An 18,184-nucleotide genomic window follows, 5' to 3' on the forward strand; every position below is an offset into this window, starting at 1 on the left:
AGAAACTCTTGTTTGCAACTTTTTGACTAATGATTTCACCCTAGATCAGCTAGTTGCAGGCAGGAGTTGCTGCTACCGTCTCTTATGACCTAAAATAACTTCTGGGTATCAGAACTGCGATTACTCACCACGGACTAGCAGAATCCTTTTTTTCCTTTAACGAGTCCGATGAGCCCGACGTGAATGATATACCACTCTCCCCGGAACAGGCCCAGATCCCTGTTATTTGCGTGAAGAGAATGCAGAGAAAAAGGTCCCAGAAGGTGGGCTGCCTTCTAAGAATTCGTGGGCAATTGAATAAACCCCCCACTTTCTTCCAATCTGCTAGTAAACGTGCAATCTTTGGAAAATAAAATCGACGACCTATGCGGAAGATTAAACTACCAACGGGACATTCAAAACTTGAATATCTAATGCTTCACTGAGTCGTGGCTGAACAACGACATTATCAACATACAGCTGGATGGCTATACGCTGTATCGACAGGACAGAACTGCGGCGTCTGGTAATACAAGGGGCGGCGGACTATGTATTTCTGTAAATAACAGCTGGTGCACGATATCTAAGGAAGTCTCAAGGTTTTGCTCGCCTAAGGTAGAGTATCTCATGATAAGCTGTAGACCACACTACCTACCTAGAGAGTTTTCATCTGTATTTTTCGTAACTGTCTATAAACCACCACAGACTGATGCTGGCACTAAGACTGCACTGAATGAGCTGTATTCCGCCATAAGCAAACAGGAAAACGCTCACCCAGAGGCATCGCTCCTAGTAGCCGGGGACTTCAATGCAGGGAAACTTAAATCCGTCTTGCCAAATTTCTGTCAGCATGTTAAATGTGCAACCAGAGGGGGAAAAAAACTCTGGACCACATTTACTCCACACACAGAGACGCATACAAAGCTCTCCCTCACCCTCCATTTGGCAAATCTGACCATAATTCTATCCTCCTGATTCCTGAAAATTAAAGCAAGAAGCACCAGTGACAGATGAATAAAAAAGTGGTCAGATGAAGCAAATACTAAGCTACAGGACTGTTTTGCTAGCACAGACTGGAATATGTTCCGGGATTCCGCTGACGGCATTGAGGAGTACACCACATCAGTRATTGGCTTCATCAATAGGTGCATTGATGACGTCGTCCCCACAGTGATCGTACTTACTGTACATACCCCAACCAGAAGCCATGGATTACAGGTGTAACAGTATAGCTTCTGTCCCTCTCCTCGCCCCTACCTGGGCTCGAACCAGGSACCCTCTGCACACATAGACAACAGCCACTCTTGAAGCATCGTCACCCATCGCTCCACAAAAGCCGCGGCCTTTTGCAAGGGGAACAACTACTTCAAGGTCTCAGAGCGAGTGATGTCATCGATTGAAACGCTATTAGCGCGCACCCCGCTAACTAGCTAGCCATTTCACATTGATTAAACTCACCCCCCTTTTGAACTCCTCCTTTTCCGCAGCAACCAGTGATCTGGGTCACGGCACCAATGTAGCCATTTCACATCGGTTACACAGGAAACATCTGCACTGATATAAAGGCTAGAGCTGCCGCTTTCAAGGAGCGGGACTCTAACTCCGAAGCTTCTAAGAAATCCCGCTATGCCCTCCGACGAACCATCAAACAGGCAAAGCATCAATACAAGACTAAGATCGAATCGTACTACACCAGCTCGTCGGATGTGGCAGGGCTTGCAAACCATTACAGACTACAAAGGGAAGAAAAGCCGAGAGTTGCCCAGTGACACGAGCCTACCAGACGAGCTAAACTACTTCTATGCTCGCTTCGAGGCAAATAACACTGAAACATGCATGAGAGCACCAGCTGTTCCGGAAGACTGTGTGATCACGCTCCCCGCAGCCGATGTGAGTAAGACCTTTAAACAGGTCAACATTCACAAGGCCGCAGGGCCTGACAGATTACCAGGACGTGTACTACGAGCATGTGCTGACCAACTGGCAAATGTCTTCACTGACATTTTCAACCTCTCCCTGTCCGAGTCTGTAATACCAACATATTTTAAGTAGACCACCATAGTGCCTGTGCCCAAGAACACTAAGGTAACCTGCCTAAAGGACTACCGACCCYAAGCACTCACGTCTGTAGCCATGAAGTGCTTCGAAAGGCTGGTCATGGCTCGCATCAACACCATTATCCTAGAAACTCTAGACCCACTCCAATTTGCATACCACCCTAACAGATCCACAGATGATGCAATCTCTATTGCACTCCACACGGCCCTTTCCCACCTGGACAAAAGGAACACCTATTTGAGAATGCTATTCTTTGACTTCACCATAGTGGCCTCAAATCTCATCAGTAAGCTAAGGACCCTGGGACTAAACACCTCCCTCTGCAACTGGATCCTGGACTTCCTGACGGGCAGCCCCCAGGTGGTAAGGGTAGGCAACAACATATCCGCCACGCTGATCCTCAACACAGGGGCCCCTCAGGGGTGCGTGCTCAGTCCCCTCCTGTACTTCTTGTTCACTCATGACTGCATGGCCAGGCACGACTCCAACACCATCATTAAGTTTGCCGATGACACAACAGTGGTAGGCGTGATCAACGACGAGACAGCCTATAAGGAGGTCAGAGACATGGCCGTGTGGTGCCAGGACAACAACCTCTCCCTCAACGTGATCAAGACAAAGGAGATGATTGTGGACTACATATCCTCAAAAGGTTCTACAGCTGCACTATCGAGAGCATCCTGGCTGGTTGCATCACTGCCTGGTATGGCAACTGCTCGGCCATACAGAGGGTAGAGCGTACGGCCCAGTACATCACTGGGGCCAAGCTTCCTGCCATCCAGGACCTCTATACCAGGTGGTGTCAGAGGAAGGCCCTAAAATATGTCAAAGACTCCAGCCACCCTAGTCATAGCCTGTTCTCTCTGCTACAGCACGGCAAGCGGTACCGGACCGCCAGGTCTAGGTCCAAGAGGCTTCTAAACAGTTTCTACCCCCCAAGCCATAAGGCTCCTGAACATCTAATCAAATGGTCACCCAGACTATTTGCATTGCCCCCCCCTTTTATGCCACTGCTACTCTCTGTTGTTATCATCCATGCATAGTCACTTTAATAACTGTACCTACATGTACATATTACCTCAACTAACCGGTGCACCGCACATTGACTCTGTACCAGTATCCTCCTGTATATAGTCTCGCTATTGTAATTTTACTGCTTCTCTTTAATTACTTGATACTTTTATTTCTTATTCTTATTATTTTTAAACTGCATTGTGGGTTAGGGGCTCGTAAGTAAGCATTTCACTGTAAGGTGAAACACTTGTTGTATTTGGCGCATGTGACTAATACAATAAAATTTGATTTGAGTGTGCAATGCGGTATTGAATATGTCACTGTCTGTCCATGTGTCACCTCAAATTCTTCTCTCGACCTGTGTGCACCTACAGTGGGGAGAACAAGTATTTGATACACTGCTGATTTTGCAGGTTTTCCTACTTACAAAGCATGTAGAGGTCTGTAATTTCTATCATAGGTACACTTCAACTGTGAGAGACGGAATCTAAAACAAAAATCCAGAAAATCACATTGTATGATTTTTAAAAGTAATTAATTTGCATTTTATTGCATGACATAAGTATTTGATACCATCAGAAAAGCAGAACTTAATATTTGGTACAGAAACCTTTGTTTGCAATTACAGAGATCATAGGTGTCCTGTAGTTCTTGACCAGGTTTGCACCACACTGCAGCAGGGATTTTGGCCCACTCCTCATACAGACCTTCTCCAGATCCTTCAGGTTTCGGGGCTGTCGCTGGGCATACGGACTTTCAGCTCCCTCCAAAAGTTTTCTATTGGGTTCAGGTCTGGAGACTGGCTAGGCCACTCCAGGACCTTGAGATGCTTCTTACGGAGCCACTCCTTAGTTGCCCTGGCTGTGTGTTTCGGGTCGTTGTCATGCTGGAAGACCCAGCCACGACCCATCTTCAATGCTCTTACTGAGGGAAGGAGGTTGTTGGCCAAGATCTCGCGATACATGGCCCCATCCATCCTCCCTCATACGGTGCAGTCGTCCTGTCCCCTTTGCAGAAAAGCATCCCAAAGAATGATGTTTCCACCTCCATGCTTCACGGTTGGGATGGTGTTCTTGGGTTTGTACTCATCCTTCTTCCTCCAAACACGGCGAGTGGAGTTTAGACCAAAAAGCTCTATTTTTGTCTCATCAGACCACATGACCTTCTCCCATTCCCCCTCTGGATCATCCAGATGGTCATTGGCAAACTTCAGACGGGCCTGGACATGCGCTGGCTTGAGCAGGGGGACCTTGCGTGCGCTGCAGGATTTAATCCATGACGGCGTAGTGTGGTTACTAATGGTTTTCTTTGAGACTGTGGTCCCAGCTCTCTTCAGGTCATTGACCAGGTCCTGCGGTGTAGTTCTGGGCTGATCCCTCACCTTCCTCATGATCATTGATGCCCCACGAGGTGAGATCTTGCGTGGAGCCCCAGACCGAGGGTGATTGACTGTCATCTTTAACTTCTTCATTTCTAATAATTGCGCCAACAGTTGTTGCCTTCTCACCAAGCTGCTTGCCTATTGTTCTGTAGCCCATCCTAGCCTTGTGCAGGTCTACAATTTTAACCCTGATGTCCTTACACAGCTCTCTGGTCTTGGCCATTGTGGAGAGGTTGGAGTCTGTTTGATTGAGTGTGTGGACAGGTGTCTTTTATACAGGTAATGAGTTCAAACAAGTGCAGTTAATACAGGTAATGAGTGGAGAACAGGAGGTCTTCTTAAAAGAAAAACTAACAGGTCTGTGAGAGCCGGAATTCTTACTGGTTGGTAGGTGATCAAATACTTATGTCATGCAATAAAATGCAAATTATTATTAAAAATCATACAATGTGATTTTCTGGATTTTTGTTTTAGATTCCGTCTCTCACAGTTGAAGTGTACCTATGATACAAATTACAGACCTCTACATGCTTTGTAAGTAGGAAAACCTGCAAAATCGGCAGTGTATCAAATACTTGTTCTCCCCACTGTATGTTGTAAACTTTCATTCATAGGCAAGGTTGTAGCAACCTCATGATGGGTATAGGGAAAATTAGAGTATCGTGTAGTAGCCTAAACCTATCAATGTTACATTGAACTGGGTGAATGGAATATGAATGACAGTCATCCAATATGCTATTACAGAAATAAGGCCATGCCGATGAAGAAAATGTTTTTGTCTTCCATCATCTTAAATGGGACCAACCGCCACTAATGTGATTGTTTACAAATGTATTTAATGTTTMAAATGATTAAGTTTTAGAAAAATGTATCTATTTGAGTTTCTTGTGGTCAATTTGCAGTCTACAATTTTTTTGTAATTAGGTTCCGGCCCCCTGATCATCCGCTCAATAAAATTATCGGCCTGCGGCTTAATCTATTTTATGATACCTGTTATATGGGACCAACACTTTACATGTTGTGTTCAGTGTATATCTTTCCAGAAGCCCCTCACACACATCCTAGGCTCACCTCATCAACTACCTCTGAGTCACAGGATAGGCCCACCCTGTAGCTCCCCTCTCACTCTGCCTCAAGCAGTCTCCCTCATTAGTTCAGGCCTTTTCAATGGCTCTGAAAGAGAGAGTGGAGTGGAACAGAGGGAGGGACGGAGGGAGGAAAGGAGGGAGGCAGAGGACTAGCTCTGTTTATAGAGGGAAAAACCTCCTATTCAGGATGAATAGAGCAGCTAATAAGGCTGTTACCAAAAGCGAGGGTCTGTACTGTGAATGGAGGGTTCTCTCTCTCTCCCCCATCTCTCACTCTTGCAGTAAAGCCATCAGAGAGGTGAAGATGACAGCTTCGTTTGAAACAAAGATGGGGAGAGGGGAGAGGGAGAGTTCTGCTGCAGTTTTCTCCTAATACAAGAGCGTCAAGGCAGTCATTCAAGCAAACTCCCCGTTCCTTCACCTAACGCTATTTACCGCTTTCCATTTTCTCCACCTTTTGAACATAATTTATTTTGGAAAGAAACCTCATCAAGTTGGGTTTCTTTAAGCTATTGACTTGGATGGACCCAATTCCCAAGAGCTGTGCTGCTTGTCCTCCTCTCTCTAATGTCCCACTCAATTTCCATTTAAGGGGCTTTATTGGCATGGGAAACATATGTTTACATTGCCAAAGCAAGTGAAATAGATATTAAACAAAAGTGAAATAAACAATGCAAAATGAACAGTAAACATTACACTCACAAAAGTTCCAAAAGAACAAAGACATGTGAAATGTCATATTATGTCTATATCCATTGTTGTAATTATGTGCAAATAGTTAAAGTACAAAAGTAAAATATCATCCCTCTCCTCTCCCATTTCCTCCCCCATTTCTTCTGCCCCAACACCCAAAGCAATGGAGGAGAATAAACTAGTGGGACATAGACAGACACACACACACACCGTATAAGCACTATCCTCTAAGGTAGAAAGTGTATATACATGATAATGAACCTACTTTTTTWWAAATAATTTATTCTCAGATTTTTTTTTTCTTCAGTCACAGTATTTTCAATTTAGACCTATTAGCAGCACTATTTAGCAGCTTTGGTTGATTTTGTGTTCTCAAACAAGTGAGCCTGCCAACATTCTACATCAAGAATATGAGCAAAATGGAATTACTGACAATGAAAATTGTGGGAATGTTACTGTCAATATAGCATTAAAAATAGTTTTCCAGATTGGATTTCGACAACAACAAAAAGAGATGTGAGTATTGGGTTGCGTCAGAGACAACCAGGCTAAATTTTGGTCCCGAGGCAAAACCAGTTGAGAACCACTGCTCTAAGCGATTTTCATCAACAACAAAAAAGTACGCAACCTAGTAATTTGAAACAGCAATGCAATCTTTACAACTTCGGAAATACTATAACTTGAAAAAGCCCTTGTTTAACGCCTGACCAACCAGAACATGAGCTAGTTCAGGCCTGGGCATAGATCGGCCCAGGCCGACCCGCGACCTGATACGGTCCGCGGAATCATGCTCAGATCAAAGAATTTGCGATAGTAAAGTTTCGAAAAACGTATTTGTTATTAGTTTTTCAAAGAAAGTAGACAATGAATGTAGGGTGTTCCAGCAAGAGTGGACATCGAAATATTTCTTTATTGAGGTATCAGAGAGCATCGCTGTCTTGAAAGACTACAACTTGTCCCGACACTTCCAGACGAAGCATGCAGAGAAATATAGGAATATGTCTTCTGAGCAGAGGGCAAGTGCATCGAAAGAGTTGCTTTCTCAGTTGCAAAAGCAGCAAAGACTTTTCACAAAACTGCATTCAGCAAACGACAGAATTGTGAGAGCTAGCTATGTTCTGTCCCATAAAATTGCTAAACATAGCAAGCCATTAGCTGAGGGGGCGAATTCATTAAATCATGTTTAATTGACTCTGCAGCAATACCTTGCCCTGACAAGAAAGAGCTGTTTCAAAATGTTTCCCTGTCAAGATGAACAGTGACACGGCGTGTTAAGGACATTGCAGAGAATATGGAACAACAGTTGAAAGACAAGGTCAATTATTTCTCCTTGGCCCTGGATGAGAGTAGTGATGCACGTGACACGGCACAATTGTAGATATTCTTACGAGGCATAACCCCAGACTTTGAAATGACAGAGGAGCTTGCTTCAGTACAGTCAATGAAGAGCACAACCACAAGGAAATATTTATTGGAGGAGGTTAATAAGTGTGTGGCAAAGCTGGGACTGAGTTTTGAAAAGTTATCCAGTGTGACCACCGATGGGTGCCCAAACTTGACAGGAAAAAACTTTGGCCTTTTGAAAAGGATACAAGATCAAGTAGTTGAGCTAAATCCAGATCATAAAATTATTTTCCTGCATTGCATTATTCATCAGGAGTTGCTCTGTAAATGTGTTCTGAAAATGAGCCATGTTGTGGATACAGTCACTAAAGTGGTAAACTTCATAAGAGCTAAATCTTTAAACCACAGGCAGTTTGTCTCACTGTTGGAAGAGACAGAGTTGGGTCGTGCAGATCTCCCCTATCACACAAACGTGAGATGGCCGAGTTTGGGGAAGTTGCTTAAAAGGGTGTGGGACCTGAATTCGGAGATTGCTGAGTTTTTGCAAACGAAAGGAAAATATGTGGATTTCCCTCAACTGCAAGATAAAGAATGGTTGGCTGATTTTGCCTTCACCGTGAACATCATGGCCCTCATGAATGAACTGAATTCCAAACTACAAGGGAAGAGCCTTTTTCCACATCAGATGTACAGCCTTGTCAAAGCCTTCAGGGGAAAATGACTCCTCCTGACCCACCAAGTAGAAGCCAACAATCTCACCCACCTTCCGACACTACTAGTCTGTTCCCTATCAGATGACCAGCGGGAGAAGTATACAACGCTGCTGCGTGCTTTGAACAGTGAGTTTTCTCGTCGTTTTGAGGATTTCAAAGTGTTGGAAAATGACATGCTATTGGTTTCTTCTCCTTTCACCTTCAATGTGGATAACGCTCCCACTGACCTGCAACTTTTTCTTTGCAGCAATTTGACCATGAAGGCCTGATTTACACAGTCTCCTCTGAACAGTTGATGTTGAGATGTGTCTGTTACGTGAACTCTGCAAAGNGTTTTGAGGATTTCAAAGTGTTGGAAAATGACATGCTATTGGTTTCTTCTCCTTTCACCTTCAATGTGGATAACGCTCCCACTGACCTGCAACTTGAGTTTATCGATCTTCAGTCTGATGCAGTGATTGGAGAACTATTCAAAACAATGTTACTGACGAGGTTCTATGCATCTCTCGATGAACAAAACTTTCCAGAGATTAGGAGTCATGCTCAGAAGATGTTTGTACTGTTTGGGTCAACCTATGTATGTGAACAGACATTTTCAGTGATGAAATATAACAAGTCAAGGCACAGATCATCTCTTACTGACTCTCACCTCTCAGCAATCCTGCGCATAGCGACGTCAGAAACTATACCTGACTTCACTGCTCTAGTCAATGTCCATCAGAGACTTCACTCCTCACACTGATTGACTAGTTTAAATGTAATGTTGAGCTCTCTCTCTTTCTTGTGTTTTTGTGCATACCCGTTAACAAGAGTTCTGACCGTGGTGCTGAGTGTACTTTTCCCTCCGTGTAGTTCAATGCATGTTTAATAGTGAAAATACCTACCAAAAGGAGAACATGGATGTGTTTTATTTCTGTGCATGTTAAAAAAGTAAAATAAGTAGCATATCTGGACGTGATTTACAGTAGCTATATCGGTCAACACAGTCATACACATGATGTATAATCCTGTACTATGATTCTGGACCGGGATGACAAAAATATATTCTAATGAGGCCCTCCATGGAAAATAAGGTATAATAAGCTAACATAAGGAATTGTTTAAAGATGGTCATGCCAAAAATCATTTAGATCAGGCCTGGGCAATTATTTTCCATGGAGGGCCACATTAGAATATATTTTTGTCATCACGGGCCAGAATCATATTACAGTATTATACATCATGTGTATGACTGTGTTGACAGACATATCTACTCTAAATCACATCCAGATATGCTATTTATTTTACTTTGAATGAACTGAATTCACCAGGCTACCTTCAGATGAGTCTAGTGGGCATGCTTGAGCAAAACAACCGACATGTACAGTACCAGTCAAAGTTTGGACACACCTACTCATTCAAGAGTTTTGCTTTATTTTTATTATTTTCTACATTGTAGGATAATAGCGAAGACATCACAACTATGATATGACACATATGGAATCATGTAGTAACCAAAAAAGGGTTAAACAAATCGAAATATATTTAACATTTTAGATTCTTCAAAGTAGCTACCCTTTGCCTTGGTGACAGCTTTGCACACTCTTGGGATTCTCTCAACCAGCTTCACCTGGCATGCTTTTCCAAAAGTCTTGAAGGAGTTCCCACATATGCTGAGCACTTGTTGGCTGCTTTTCCTTCGCTCTGTGGTCCAACTCATCCCAAACCATCTCAATTGGGTTGAGGTCGGGTGATTGTGGAGGCCAGGTCATCTGATGCAACACTCCATCACTCTCCTTCTTGGTCAAATAGCCCTTACACAGGCTGGAGGTGTGTTGGGTCATTGTCCTGTTGAAAAGCAAATGATAGTCCCACTAAGCACAAACCAGATGGGATGGCGTATCGCTGCAGAATGTTGTGGTAGCCATGCAGGTTTAGTGTGCCTTGAATTCTAAATAAATCACTGACAGTGTCACCAGCAAAGCTCCCCCACACCATCACACCTCCCCTCCATGCTTCACGGTGGGAACTACACATGTGGAGATCATCTGGTTACAAAAACACCGTTTGGAACCAAAAATCTCAAATTTGGACTCATCAGACCAAAGGACATATTTCCACCAGTCTAATGTCCATTGCTCGTGTTTCTTGGCCCAAGCAAGTCTCTTCTTCTTTATCTGGTGTCCTTCAGTAGTGGTTTACTTTGCAGCAATTTGACCATGAAGGCCTGATTTACACAGTCTCCTCTGAACAGTTGATGTTGAGATGTGTCTGTTACGTGAACTCTGCAAAGCATTTATTTGAGACACAATTTCTGAGTCTCTAATGAACTTATCCTCTTTGCAATGTAAAGAATTGGTAGAATGTTTTAGAATGTAAACCCGTAGGGTGACACATTAGTTGGACTGTGATTTAGGTTTTGTATTCCATGTCTCACCAAAATATAAACCTTGTTTCCCGTCCCTAGTGATATGAAAGGTATGTATAACTTTACTACGTCCAAAAGCCCCAGGGCCCCTCCTCTCTTCTTATTCTCCCAGATTTTTCTCTTGATATTTTTGTCACATTATAATTAAAAGATCAAAAGTGGGTGAGTCATATGTCATATCCTGTATAGAACCTGAAACAAATGTGTGTGTGTGGGGGGGGGGGGACAGAGAGAGAAGGAAAAGTATGCCTCAGGGTTTAATTTGAACCATATAACTTTTACTTTGCAGCCATGTAGGGATGGAAGGGGGAGGAGCCACTGCAGGAGGGATAGTGTTGGTGTAAGAGAAACAGTTAGTAGCCTACACAAATCAAGAGCTGATATAATTGCATGTTAAATTGAAGGAGACCAGTCTATTGGACATTCCGTAGAAGGTGTGAGAGATGAATGTTATCGTATTGGGGTGGAGGGAGGGAGAGACAGAGGGGAAGAGAGGTACAGTATTGATACCATACTGCAGCCATGACCAATATCACAGCCCTCCAGATAGGGTCAGCCAAGAGGTCAGATCTCTTCCCTTCCCTGATATCCCAAGGAATGTGGATTAGCAGTGGTTCTCTGCTTTCAGTACTGTAGACTCCAGAACCCAGCCACTACTACATATCCTGGGTTGTGTTCATTAGGCCACACCGTAACAAAACATTTTAAAATGTGCAATTTAAAACGATAACTACTGTTTATTGTAGGGGAAAAAAGAAGGGAAGCGCTGCTAGGGTACACAATCTTGTAAAAATAAGTTGCTCTTTGGCAAAGGGGTTAAGTAGTCATCAAACAAATGAGGACCAAGGCATATAGTGTAATTAAAATGCCTTTATTCTTACGGCATGTTCAATGGATAAAAGACTTAAAAAGTCTGACGTGTTTCGGCAGTATTGCCTTCGTCAGGGAGTAACCATAAAAAACAAATAGGAACAAGGCACTCTTCATATAATTAAAATGCCTTTATTTTTACGGCATGCTCAATTGAACATGGAAGTTACTCCCTGACGAAGGCCATGATGCTGAAACACATTTTAATCATATGAAGAGTGCCTTGGTCCTTGTTTTTTTGATAACTAGTGTTTCTTATTGGACAAATTCAGATAGTACATCTTTGTTTCACTCCATTTATAAAAAATGTAATCCGTTTCATGCCTACTGAACACGACCCTGGATAGGATACAGAAGTACAGGTAGCTACCCCCTCTCAGCATCCTCATCCCCAATATCTCTTAATAACCCAATTAGGACACTTAAGACCCTCTACTGCCAAAACCCTCCTCACTCCCCTAACCATCAGTCAGGTAAGAGACAGAGCAGGGATTCAGTGAGGGGGTGGAGGGTCAGTCATCCATATTCCTCATGTTTCCGCCACAGTTCTTGCGAGTGTTTGGAATAGCTYGGATGCCTGGATGCTTGGCTTACATTGGGGCGTGAACGAAAGGGAGAGTCTCCAAAGTTGGTTTTACAATATGAGACTTGGAGTCCAGGCCTTTTGAGAAGAACCAATTTTATTTTACCTTTATTAAACTAGGCATGTCAGTTAAGAACAAATTCTTATTTTCAATGACAGCCAAGGAACAGTGGGTTAACTGCCTTGTTCAGGGGCAGAATGACAGATTTTAACCTTGTCAGCTCGGGGATTCAATCTTGCACTAGTCCAACGCTCTAACCACTTGGCTACCTGCTGCCCGAATATATCAATGTTTTTCTGTTTTAAGGTAAAGGAGATGGACATTCATTTGTCTTGTTTGCGAATTAACTCAAACGTACAGAAATACCTGTTTCAGATTCTATACAGGATATGACTCACCCAATTTTGAGTTATTGGATTTACATCAAACATGCTTGGATAGCCTGCAAACACGCACGCACACACACACTTGTCTCAGATTCTATACAGGATATGACTCACCCAATTTTGAGCTATTGGGTTTACATCAAACATGCTTGGCCAGACTGCAAACACACACACACACACACACACTCTATGCCTACTGCTCATTACCAGACATTGACACAGGCCTCCATACTAATAGTGACTGTAAGAGCTCAACCTTGTTTGCGCCGTGGTGGAGGGAGTTAGGCATTAGCGCTGATGCTGGTGATCCATGCACTTGCTCTGTCTGGATCAACAGGAAGAAGGGTTAAACATTACTGTCTGGATGTGTCCCAAAAGGCACTCAATTCCCTTTATAGTGTACTACTTTTGACCAMGGTCCATAGGGCTCTGGTCAAAAGTAGTGCACTATATAGAGATTAGTGTGCGTTTTGCGACCGATATTCTGTACGTATAGGCTCCTAACAGTTCCCGAAACCCAGCACGGCTCTCTTTGAATGATGAGTCTTAGAATGTTCTCTTCACCTATTCACAAGCAGGACACATCTCTCTCTGTCTGTGAAGAGATAGAGAGGTGCTGCTCTCCTCCGATAGGTAAGACTTCCTGGCCTGCAGCGTTTGCMCTCACTTGACTGAGTAGGTAAAGGTCAGGAGAAGTAATTAAGTTTTAGCGCGATTATAAGTTAGTTCTTGGAATAGATTCCATGTGTCAAAAACTGACATTGTTGTCTGATTTGCCACTAATATTATACGGGGYAAATCCGTTCTGTTGATTTCTGGTATATTATCAAAATAAATCAATCACAGCACATTTTTTAAATCATTCAGAAGTTTTTACCTGATTAAGTAAAATACCATTGGAAATTAATGATGAAAGTTCAAGTTATATTCCTAAATATAGGGGGGATATGTGCTGTTGAAACTACCACAACTCAAAAACACATGGAAACTAGAGATTTTAACATCACTGGTTAGAGGACAACCTGCAGAACACAGTCAGATACATTTTGGAATGTTGCATTTTGATACGGGGGTCAACCGTACATCACCAAACTCAAATCAAATTTTATTTGTCACATGCGCCGAATACAACCGGTGTAAGCCTTACCGTGAAATGCTTACTTAAAAGCCCAGTTTAAGAAATAGAGTTAAGAAAATATTTACGAAATAAACTAAAGTAAAAAATGTAAAGTAAGAATAAAATGACATAACAATAACGAGGTTATATACAGGGTGTACCAGTACCGAGTCAATGTGTGGGGGTACAGGTTAATCAAGGTAGTTTGTACATGTAGGTAGGGGTAAAGTGACTATGCATAGACAATAAACAGCGAGTAGCAGCAGTGCAAAAAACAAAGGGGGATCAATGTAAATAGTCCGGGTGGCCATTTGATTCAGCAGTCATATAGCTTGGGGGTAGAAGCTGTTAAGGAGCCTTTTGGACCTAGTCTTGGCACTTCGGTACTGCTTGCCGTGCGGTAGCAGAGAGAACAGTCTATGACTTGGGTCACTGGAGTCTTTGACAATATTTTGGGCCTTCCTCTGACACAGCCTAGTATATAAGTCCTGGATGGCAGGAAGCTTGGCCCCAGTGATGTATTGGGTCGTATGCTCTACCCTTTGTAGCGCCTTGCGGTCGGATACAGAGCAGTTGCCATACCAGGCYGTAATGCAACCGGTCAGGATGCMATCGATGGTGCAGCTGTAGAACTTTTTGAGGATCTGGGGACCTATGCCAAATCTTTCCTGAGGGGGAAAAGGTGTTGTCGTGCCTTCTTCACGACTGTCTTGGTGTGTTTGGACCATGATAGCTTGTTGGTGATTTGGACACCAAGGAACTTGAGARTCTAGATATGCTCCACTACAGCCATGGGCGATGTTAATGGGGGCCTGTTCGGCCCACCTTTTCCTGAAGTCCACAATCATCTCCTTTGTCTTGCTCACATTGAGGGAGAGGTTGTTGTCCTGGTACCACACTGCCAGGTCTCTGACCACCTCCCTATAGGCTGTCTCATCATTGTCGGTGATTAGGCCTACCACTGTTGTGTCATCAGCAAACATAATGATGGTGTTGGAATCGTGCTTGGCCACACAGTCGTGGGTGAACAGGGGACTAAGCACACACCCCTGAGGGGCCTCAGTGTTGATGATCAGCGTGGCAGATATGTTGTTGCCTATCCTTACCACCTGGGGGCGGCCCATCAGGAAGTCCAGGGTCCAGTTGCAGAGGGAGGTGTTTAGTCCCAGGGTCCTTAGCTTAGTTGATGAGCTTTGTGGGACTATGGTGTTGAACYCTGAGCTGTAGTCAATGAACAGCATTCTCACACAGGTGTTCCTTTTGTCCAGGTGGGAAAGGGCTGTGTGGAGTGKGATTGAGATTYCGTCATCTGTTGARCTGTTGGGGCGGTATGCGAATTGGAGTGGGTCTAGAGTTTCCAGGATGATGGTGTTGATGTGAGCCATGACAAGCCTTTCAAAGCACTTCATGGCTACRGACTTGAGTGCTACGGGGCGGTAGTCATTTAGGCAGGTTACCTTCACATTTTTGGGCACAGGGACTATGGTGGTCTGCTTGAAACATGTTGGTATTACAGGCAWGGTCAGGGAGAGGTTGAACATGTCAGTGAAGACACTTGCCAGTTGATCCGTCTGGCCCCGCGGCCTTGTGAATGTTGACCTGTTTAAAGGTCTTGCTCACATCGACTACGGAGAGCGTGATCACACGGTCATCTGGAACACTGTTTGTTTGTATATCAGTATTGCTTGTTTGTATATCGCAACGTGCAATACTATTATGGCTCTAGCCATAATTTTTGCCTCTGCGTTTCTTATTTATTCTACAATTCAAACATGGAGATTTTCCCACACTCTCGTTCCACCTGCACCAAAAGACTTGGATGGAGATCTTCACTTTCATATTGTGAACTTCAGCCATGAACAATTTTACCGGCACCTGATATCACCTTTCCTGCGGGAACAGCTGAGCCGCTCGGGGAAGGTACACAGGAAACGCTGCAACGCCGTTGAGACCGGTGTTAACTCCAACAAGCTGCTTGTTACCTTCAGCTTGCTACTCTGTGGCAATGTACAACCCTGTCCTGGCCCAAARACCACAAAGCAAGCAACACAACTCTGCCCAAACTGTGGTAAGACCGTAAGGAAGAATTCAAAAGCGGTGGCTTGTGACATTTGTGATTTGTTTGTTCACATAAAGTGTGGAGCTATCAACCCCTTGTCATATGATGAAGCTGTAAAATCTCAAAGTAACATTTCTCTTGTTTGCAATGTATGCTGTTTAAATGTGGTGCAAAAACAGGGATGAGTGCAATCTAGATTAGATAGTCTATGTATCAGCAGTGGGCACAGAAAATAACATGTTTGACTGTTTCAATCGGAGACTTCATTTTATCCATGTGAACGCAGAGAGCCTGCTGCCGAAATTAGAGGAATTAAAACTCCTTGCTTRTAACACACGGGCTYCAGTAGTTGCGATGACTGAGACGTGGTTCAATGGGTCTATTGAGCTACCAGGTTATAGCATTCATAGAATTGACCAAAACTGAAACGGTGGCGGTGTGTGTGTTTTTACTAGGAATGATTTGCATTTTAACCCTCYTTCAGATCGAAAAATGGATGGTCTTGAGGTTGCATGGGTAGATCTACTTCTTCCTAAATGTCGTCCTGTACTGGTTGGTGTGTGCTATCGGCCTCCTAAGCAGAATGACTTCTATGATTTACTTGAATCGAATTGCTGTGATCACAAAATATTTGCTGACAGAGAATGTATTCTGCTGGGCGACTTCAATACATAAGTGCAGTTATCACCCAAGAAAAGTACACTAGCAATGCCCTGTAAAACTTTGATCAGTTATTTGGACTAAATCGACTGATTGTTGAGCCAACCCGGGTGTGTATTGACAGTAAATCAACTTTGGATTTGATTATTGTATCAGATCAAGAGAACGTCTGTTAGTCAGGCGTCTTAAATATTGGTTTTAGTGATCATATGGTAACCTACTGTACCTTTAAGAAATCGAAAATGCTACTAGATCCAGGTAATAAATACATTAAGGTACYGTCTATGAAACAATACTCAAAAGAACGTTTTGTAGAAGTACTTGTAATTTTGGATTGGTCTAAACTGTGATGTTGATCAAGCTTGGTATCTTTTTAAAGATCTGTTTCTGTCTGCACTRGACTCTCTGGCTCAGATTTAACAAATTTAAATCAAACAGCGGTCAGGGAAATGGATCCCTTCCGAGATCTTAGACCTCATAAGTAAAAGGGATCGCTACCTGGCCAGATTCAGAAGGACACATCTACAACAAGATTATGACGGTTATATTAACTGTAGAAACCAGGGAAGWTACAAAATGGATAAAGCCAGATCCCAACATTATATAGACGCCGTTAATGACAACTTACATCAGTCTCGAAAACTGTGGATCATTTTAAAGGACATTGGCTCAAAAACCCCCCATAAGGTAAAATCCTGTAATATTGGCCTGAATATTGATGATGTTTTATGTTATGACCAGGCAAAGGTTGCAGATTATTTTAACACTATAGCCTCATCTCTGGTTAAGAAGTTACCCACCTGCTCTGGACACTAAGACCAGTCTTTCATTAACAACTTTTACCATAGCAAAGGATCACAAATGATTTGTTTGAGCTGTGCATGATAACAGAGGACAACGTTTGCAATCTACCATGCTTAATGAGCATAAACAAAGCAACTGGGCTGGATAACCTTCCTGCAAGATTCATAAAGGATAGTGCTTGTGTCACTGCTAAAATGATAACGCATATTGTAAACCTTTCTATTAGTAGTGGTACATTTCCCAAGGATCTCAAAACAGCCCGGGTGGTTCCACTCTCCACAAGAAGAGCAGTAAAACAAATGTAGGAAACTWAAGGCCTGTGTCAATCCTCAMGACRTTATCCAAAGTTGTTGAGAGATTTGMTTTTTTAATCAACTTYAGGGATYCCTTCTTGAGCACAAACTTCTTTATGAACTACAATCTGGCTTTAGAACAGCTCATTCCASTGATYCTTACCTTATCCACCRMTTTGACCACATTAATAAGCAGGAGAGTAGGAAGGGGAACTATACAGGTATGGTCATGTTAGACTTGCAGAAAGCTTTTGACACTGTGGACCATGATATTCTCCTGATGAAACTGAAATGCATGGYTCTAAATTATGTAGCAGTGAATTGGTTTAGGTSTTATCTGARCAACAGAACACAAGTATGTAATGTTGGTGATGTTCTGTCAGAGGCCAAAGAAATATCCCGTGGAGTACCGCAGGGATCAATTTTAGGGCCTCTCTAATTTCTAATATACGTTAATGATAAAGTGCAAACTCTTGCTTTATGCTGATGATTCAGCCATACTGGTATCAGGGAAGGATACAGTTTACATAGAGGAGACCCTGAGTAAGGAATTGCATTTGGTTAGAGGTTGGTTGTCTGACAAGAAATTGTCACTACATTCGGGAAAAAACTTAATTGATTTTGTTTGGAACAAAATGTAGATTGCTTAGGGCTGACAAGATAATGGTAAACTGTGCAGGCAAGGAGATTGAGTCTAAAACAAGTGTATCTTATCTTGGTGTGTCCCTAGATTA

Source organism: Salvelinus sp. IW2-2015, linkage group LG25, assembly GCF_002910315.2.
Source record: "Salvelinus sp. IW2-2015 linkage group LG25, ASM291031v2, whole genome shotgun sequence".
NCBI classification, from domain to species: domain Eukaryota; kingdom Metazoa; phylum Chordata; class Actinopteri; order Salmoniformes; family Salmonidae; genus Salvelinus; species Salvelinus sp. IW2-2015.